This window comes from Miscanthus floridulus, chromosome 6, assembly GCF_019320115.1.
Source record: "Miscanthus floridulus cultivar M001 chromosome 6, ASM1932011v1, whole genome shotgun sequence".
Classification (NCBI taxonomy): domain Eukaryota; kingdom Viridiplantae; phylum Streptophyta; class Magnoliopsida; order Poales; family Poaceae; genus Miscanthus; species Miscanthus floridulus.
The window spans coordinates 37,923,392-37,930,167 of NC_089585.1; the positions used below are offsets into that span (position 1 = coordinate 37,923,392).

Below are 6,776 nucleotides of genomic sequence, written 5' to 3' on the forward strand. Positions count from 1 at the left end.
AGTATATATATTTCTCCCCTAAATTTGGCCACGAATCCGTTGGACGCCATCCCAGCCCAACCTTGCATGATTGGTTCTAAACGCGCGCGAGCGAACGCATGGCTCCCAATTATTGGCGCTCGACGGCTCCTAAATCCACTGCCCCAAAATTTAAAAAAATAGCCAAAAAAGCGATGGTGTGCTAATTTATCAGCTAAAATCTACTGTTACTTTTCGATCAGCATCCAAATTAGCTTTAGTCGATTTTAATATGAGGGGAATCGCTACTGCAAACAAGGACAGCGGCAAGACGAAGAACCTCCACACCAGCTTCAATTTGCGCCCATAAATACCCTTCTCCGCCACTTGCAAATTTTCATATTCCATTTCTTCTTCGTCCTCGCACCTGTCCCCTCCTCCTTGGAAGCGAGAGAGGAGAGGGGAGGGACAGGGAGAGGGAGGAGCGAGGCACCGGTGAGCTCGGGAGGAGGCTGCGTGGGGCTTGCACGCCGGCCCTACCCTTCCCCAGCTCACTCACCACGCCACGCTCTCCTCTCACCAACTCTTTCCCTCTCTCTTATCTCCTTCCAAGATCGGGGATCCCACCCCTTTTTTTTTGGGTTTGTCCCCACCATTCTTGCTAGGATCATTCCTTGATCTTTCGCTCGCTCCAGTACGCCCGTTTTTTCCAGCTCCGGAGATCCCATCTCGGCCACCACCTCCTGCGGTTTCCAAGCTCCAAGAAGAGGCCAGATTCATTCCAGCTCAAATTTGAGCTCAATTTGCCCGCGGAGCTCGAATCAATCCGGGAACAACCGGCTCGGCAACAAGTGTCCTTCATTCCCCCCGATCCCCGGGCTTCGATTCGATCGAATCGGACCTAATTTTATTGTGTGTGTGTGTGTGTTTTTTTACCTTCTCTCGCCGCGCTTTTCCTTTCTCCTCCCTGTCGCAAAGTGGGTTCCATCGCGTCACCCGCACGGCTCCTCTCCGATTGGCCGGAGAAAGAAAGCGCATAAAAGGCGAGCTCTTGATGCGGTCTTGGTCGTAGCAACAACATACAGCAACTCCACTGCTCCTGCTGCCCTCGCTTGCTGTTGTTTATCCATATACGGACGGAGCAGCAGCGGGCGCTCCGGCAGCGGCAGCGCGTGCTGATGCTTGCCCTGCTGGCCGCCTTCGCCGTCGCCTGCCTGCTCTTCCTGTCCAGGCCATGCGCGCGTGACATGAGACTGTTCCTCGCCTCCCTGTGCCGGCAGCTCCTGCTCTCCCTGCTCGGGTTCCTGGCAGGCCTCCGCCTGCTCGGCGGCGTCGCGGCCGCCTCCGCGGCCACAGAGACCATGCCGCTCATGCCGTCCTTCAAGAGGAAGCGCGCCGCAGCCACGGTGGAGAATGCGGAGGATGCCGCCGGCGGCCGGCGGCGGCGGCGGCGAGCCGTCGGTGCTCGACCTGCCGGAGCTGGCCATCGATTGCATTCTCGAGAGGCTGCAGCCGGCGGAGCTGCGGAGCATGGCCGCCGTCTGCCGCTCCATGCGCGAGCGCTGCCGCGGCGACCACCTCTGGGAGCGCCACATGACCAGCAAGTGGGGCCGTGTCCTGGGCCGCGCCGCCAGGGACGAATGGAGGACGCACCTGGCGTCCGTCAGCGAGTCCGGAGCCGCGGGCTCTGTCTCGAGCGGCGGCGGCGGCAAGCGCCGGAGGTGGCTCGCCGCGCTGTCCTGCGTTTGCCCGGTGGTGTCCTGGATGCGGCCCAAGGCCGACGGTGGCAAGTCGGCCGCCCCCGTGCTGGATGATTCCATCATGTCGTGGTATCTGTCCATGGAGAGTGGCAAGTTCTGGTTCCCAGCTCAGGTCTACAACCGCGAGGTACCATCTCATGTCTTGTCATTTACTACTAGCTAGCAGTTCCATCATTTCAAAGCTTGCTAATTAGCACTCTTTGTTCGTCCTCACTAGTGCTAATTACTGAACTTTTAGTGTTGGATTACCGGAAATATTTTACATCCCAATTTGGTTTAGTAGTATATTTGCTTCTCTGCTCCAGCTGTGCTCAGTCCTGGACAGGCTTGCAATACACTAATTTGGTCAAATACTAGGATTGCAGCTTGTTTACATTTGTGTTCTTGTTGGCTCTTGTTCTTTGTTAGTTTCAAATCGTCTATTGAAGCAATCCTGAGGTTTCCTATCTCTTTTGCAGCATGGGCATGTTGGGTTCATGATGTCATGCTATGATGCAGAGCTCAGTTATGATTTCCATACTGACACATTCCGTGCAAGGTATGAATAGTTTTTTCTGGCTTTTCCTTTGATGGCCAAGAAAAGGTGTGGACGTGTTCTGATGATTTGTGTGGTGGATACAGTACATACAAGAAATATGATTTTTACAAGCTGAAAACTTGTTTCTTCAAATTGCCTTGCTTATTCTTAAAATTGTGTATGTGCCAGGTATCTGCCCCACGGTCGACGAACTGTGGTCTTGGAGGATGGTGTGCAATGGGACAGGGTCAGGGCACCACCTGTTGACACACTTGCGCATGATCTGCACACCTCTGACTGCCTACATGAACTCCGGCCTGGTGATCATATTGAGATTCAGTGGAGAAGGAACAAAGAATTCCCATATGGTATGTTCCCGAGCACCCAACAATGCTTGCTTTAGGCTGTGCCAGTGGAATCATTAAACACTGCCGTATGGCATATGCTAATCTTATCTGATAGTGGCGAGGAGTATTTTATCAGTGGATAGTGTGTTCATTCATGCACTTCTATGTTTGGCAGGCTGGTGGTATGGAGTTGTTGGGCACTTGGAGCCATGTGATGGAAATGAACACTTTTGTCGGTGTCATCTTAGTGGTGAGAATATCTTTAAGCAAAATAGCTACTTATTGAATTGACTAATAATCACAGAAGTTGTTGTATGCACATCTGCTTTTAATAGTCATGAACATGCCCGCAGAGTCTAAAGAACATTATTATATGGCAACATCATTGCCTCAGACTCATTTTTCTCAAGCATTTTAGAAAAGCAAAATAGTACCCCCAAAATGGTCAATTAAGATATGTAGCATATGTTTGACCTTAATTGTGCTATAAGGGTGTTGCACACTAATGTGTATTCCTATTAATAAACTAAACTGCCATTTTTAACTATGATTATGGAAGCAGCTGGCTCTTAGCATGTATGGACATATTCAATTGTGTAATGAAACCATCTATTTAGGCACTAAACTTTCATTTATTTATTTATAATTTATCTATTCAGAGGTCAGCATCACTAGTTATGAAGTCTGAAGATTATCTGGTGTTAGACTCATGTAGAATATTTTAGGTAAAGAATCACAATCTTTGATGGGATATTAAATCTTTCGTCAGTCCATCCCTTTTAAATGAATCCAAAATATTTGTGTCATTTTAAATGCAGTTGAACTCGAATGTCCTGTTACAGTGAATTTGTCATGAATCGAATATCACTTGAGATGACCCTTGGTAAATTTATCTGAGGCCTTTTGTGATTTCATGTACTCCTACTCAAATGAACCCCAACTGTTGGTTATGCTGCAGACACCGTCGTGCTGGAGTTCAATCAGTACACGCCAGGCTCAAGATGGAGGCAAGCGCTGGTGAATCGGAAGGAACATAGGGAAGAGGGCAATGAGGGCGACGGGTTCTACGGTGGTGTAAGGAAGCTCCGCAGCAAGGATGACATCTCCAAGTGGAGGCAGCTGTGGCCAACAGACATCCTGGAGTAGCAAGAACATATTACTTCTCACATGGGGATTGATCGATTGCTCAATTGACATACCTTCCATTGACCATTGCTGTGTGCTCTGTCCACGGCCAATTCCTCTTCCGCCCTGTTGTACACGGATTAGAACACAACAAGGTGGCAACAAATCCTGTAGCTGGACAAGGGTGTAAACTTATTGTCAGGCATACTGGGCGCAGACCGCTTCCTATTCATTCATGGGACTGTAACTGTAAGCCTGTAACCCTAAGCAGTCTGCGTCTAATGCCTGCTGTTGTAGCTGTAGAGCAGAAAGATCAAATGTAAATTACATTTTTTTAGCTCAAATTCACGACAAATTGGTGGTGTCTCTCTCAGCTGTCCTTTCGGCGACGCTTGAATTTCGTGGAACAGCTTGGGCCATCTCTCTTCTTCAATCTTGAAGCAGCAGGATTTTATTTATCTTGCAGCGGCAATCGTGTGTGCTACGGAGGTAGTTTGAATGGGAGCAATTTTGGGGGACTTGCGCTCTAATTTCTGCTTTTGTTTTGAGCATGGGTAGTAGCAAGGGGCAACGGTATTCACAAAAATCGGTTATTTGGTCCCATATGAGATGCATGTGATGTATGGGGATCTTTTTTTTTTCTCGGTAGTACAAAGAAGCGTAGCTGTCATGCGTTTTCGGAAAGGGAAGGGAGGTGGCCGTAAATCCGCATAAAAGAATGGATATGTTTAATTTTTGTGCAGATCCATTTATAGTTCGATAATACTCTAAATTGGACGTCCGTTCGTTCTGCCGCTTCCGAGCGCACGGCCGGTAGCCCTATGAGGCGCACCGCACACCGAGCCTCTATTCTGTCTAGCAGCAAGAAGATGTTCGCGTTGAAAGCGTATGTTGCAAGAAGTATGTTTTAATTATTTCAGAGGTATGTTACAAAAATAGATCGTAATGTTGCACATATTGTAATGGTTGTACACGTATATTGCAAACGTCCGTTCCAAATGTTTCAGTCTGCTTTTTCAGACGTATGTTACAAGTGTGCTTATTTGAATGTTGGATATGTTTTACATATATATTGCAAAAGTATGTTCAAAATGTTTCAGCTATTTAGTTTTATGCCGCAATAAGTGTTTTCATGTTGCAAATGTTGTAAGTGTTTTATCTGGATATTGCATATGTGTCGGTGTTTCGAGTTGCCACCGACTAGTAAATTTCTAATATTGCGCGTCTAGCTCGGATGGTGTGCTAAGAGGACACGAGGTTTATACTGGCTCGGGTAGATTGTCCTTGCGTCCAGTTCGTTGCTGCTGCTCGTGTTACTAGCACTGAAAGTTCGTAGTAGGGGTTATAAACGATCGAGAGAGGGACATGTCCCAAGTCTCTGGTGAGAGGAGCGAACATGTGCCGAGAGCTCGGTCGCTTCCCGGCTATGTGCTTGTGTGTTCTGGTCGCTTCCCAATTGATGCAATGTGTTGCAATGCCCTTTATGGGACGCCCTGCTTTCCCTTTTATAGGCCAAGGGAAAGCACGGGTTACAGTGGAGGAAAAAGAAGAGGATGAGAAGGAGAAAAAGTCCTCCAGGATCGTTGGGTCCTTCTTTTCCTTCACGTGGGTCCCGTCGACCCTGTAGACATCAACAGGGACAGTTCCACATCGCAGGCCCAGTCCGTCATTTGCGCCATACGCAGGCGTCGTCTCCCGGTCGTGGTGCTCCACTCCGTCCTGGCAGACGTCGTGGTGAACTGATAGCGCCTGTCAGTGCTCATATGAGGGTTAGGTAGAACAACACCGGTACGCCCGACGCTGTTCCTGGTGTGAATCCCTAGGTATGGCCTGTCACGACCATGGGTTATATCGGGGCGTGTCGGTCACCTCCATGGTGTCAGAGCTTTGACCCAGTCCCATTCGCTTGGACCTAGATTGGTTGGCGGCGGTATGGGTCTTCATCGGGCGAGACGGATCTCCCTGGCCTCGGGGTCGGTCGAGGTAGAGTCCCCCCTAGAGGCCGGACGAGGCAGAGCCTATGGCCTCGATGTTGGGCGAGGCGGAGCCCACCCTCAGAGGCCAGGCAAGACAGGAACTTGAGCACCTAGGGGTCGGTTGGAGCTGTAGTCACGCTCTTGACTGCTCAGATGAATCAACATTGATGGTTATTAGCTCCTCCTCTTCGGGTACCCTAGTATTAATCCCTGACAGTAGCCCCCTATCCTACGGAGGAGTAGTATACTCCTTCAAAGGCTTTTTTCAAACGGGAGGACTCTGAAGGCCTTGGCCTTCTTTTGTTGCCCATAGCGTGACCTAGGGGCGGTGATTCCCTTTCCTCGATCCCCCTCCCATAGCAGGGGCCCGGTCAAGGATCGGTTTGTCTTTGCGATTATCTTCCCTCAAGCATTTTTCTGATAAAAATGGATGGGTCGAGCCATACCACGATTTTCCTTTAAGGACGGATTATGGCACTCGGTGAGCTGTTAATGGGCTAGTCTAAGTGGGGCCCCGGCATCCCGTTCATGGGGATCCGGCTTGGGTCAGCTTGGTGACTGACCCTAGATTCTCAACGGTCAATCCATATAGTTCTCGGGTCCGTTCGACCAGTTCTGAGGGCTAAGTACCTTTCTTCGAAAAAACCATGGATAGTAACCGACCGAGACTCAAACGTGGGCTGGGATGCCCATGGCGCTCGTGCGCCTAGGTACTTGCTGCTAGCGGGCCTATCCCTTTCCACCTCTCACCCTAAAGGCACCTAGAGCGGTTGTCAAACCCGTCGATGGGCCAACCTGCGAACTCCTAGGCCTAGTTAGGTTGTAGAGGCACTTTTAGATCCATATTGCTCTTACTCGTGTTGAGTCGTGGCCTGTCCGGAGAGGCGAAATGTCTGGCGAGTTTTTTGAGGGAACAGACAGAGATTGCGTGCGCACCTCCTGTGGCGAGACAGTTGTGGTAGATCATGGTAGGCGCGGAGATCTAGGTGGGCGGTTGGTTTCCTCGCATCCGTCGCTCCTATAAAACTAAAGGGTTCACCCTCAGATTCCATACCTTGCATCCTTGCCTCCACCTCCACGACCGTTGCTACCA

General features: G+C 49.8%; 1 pseudogene; it reads left to right on the top strand.

Moving 5' to 3' along the window:
• Positions 1-332: 332 nt before the first annotated feature.
• On the top strand, positions 333-4,075 carry LOC136455949 (F-box protein At2g26850-like; annotated as a pseudogene).
• The last annotated feature ends 2,701 nt before the right edge of the window (positions 4,076-6,776 follow it).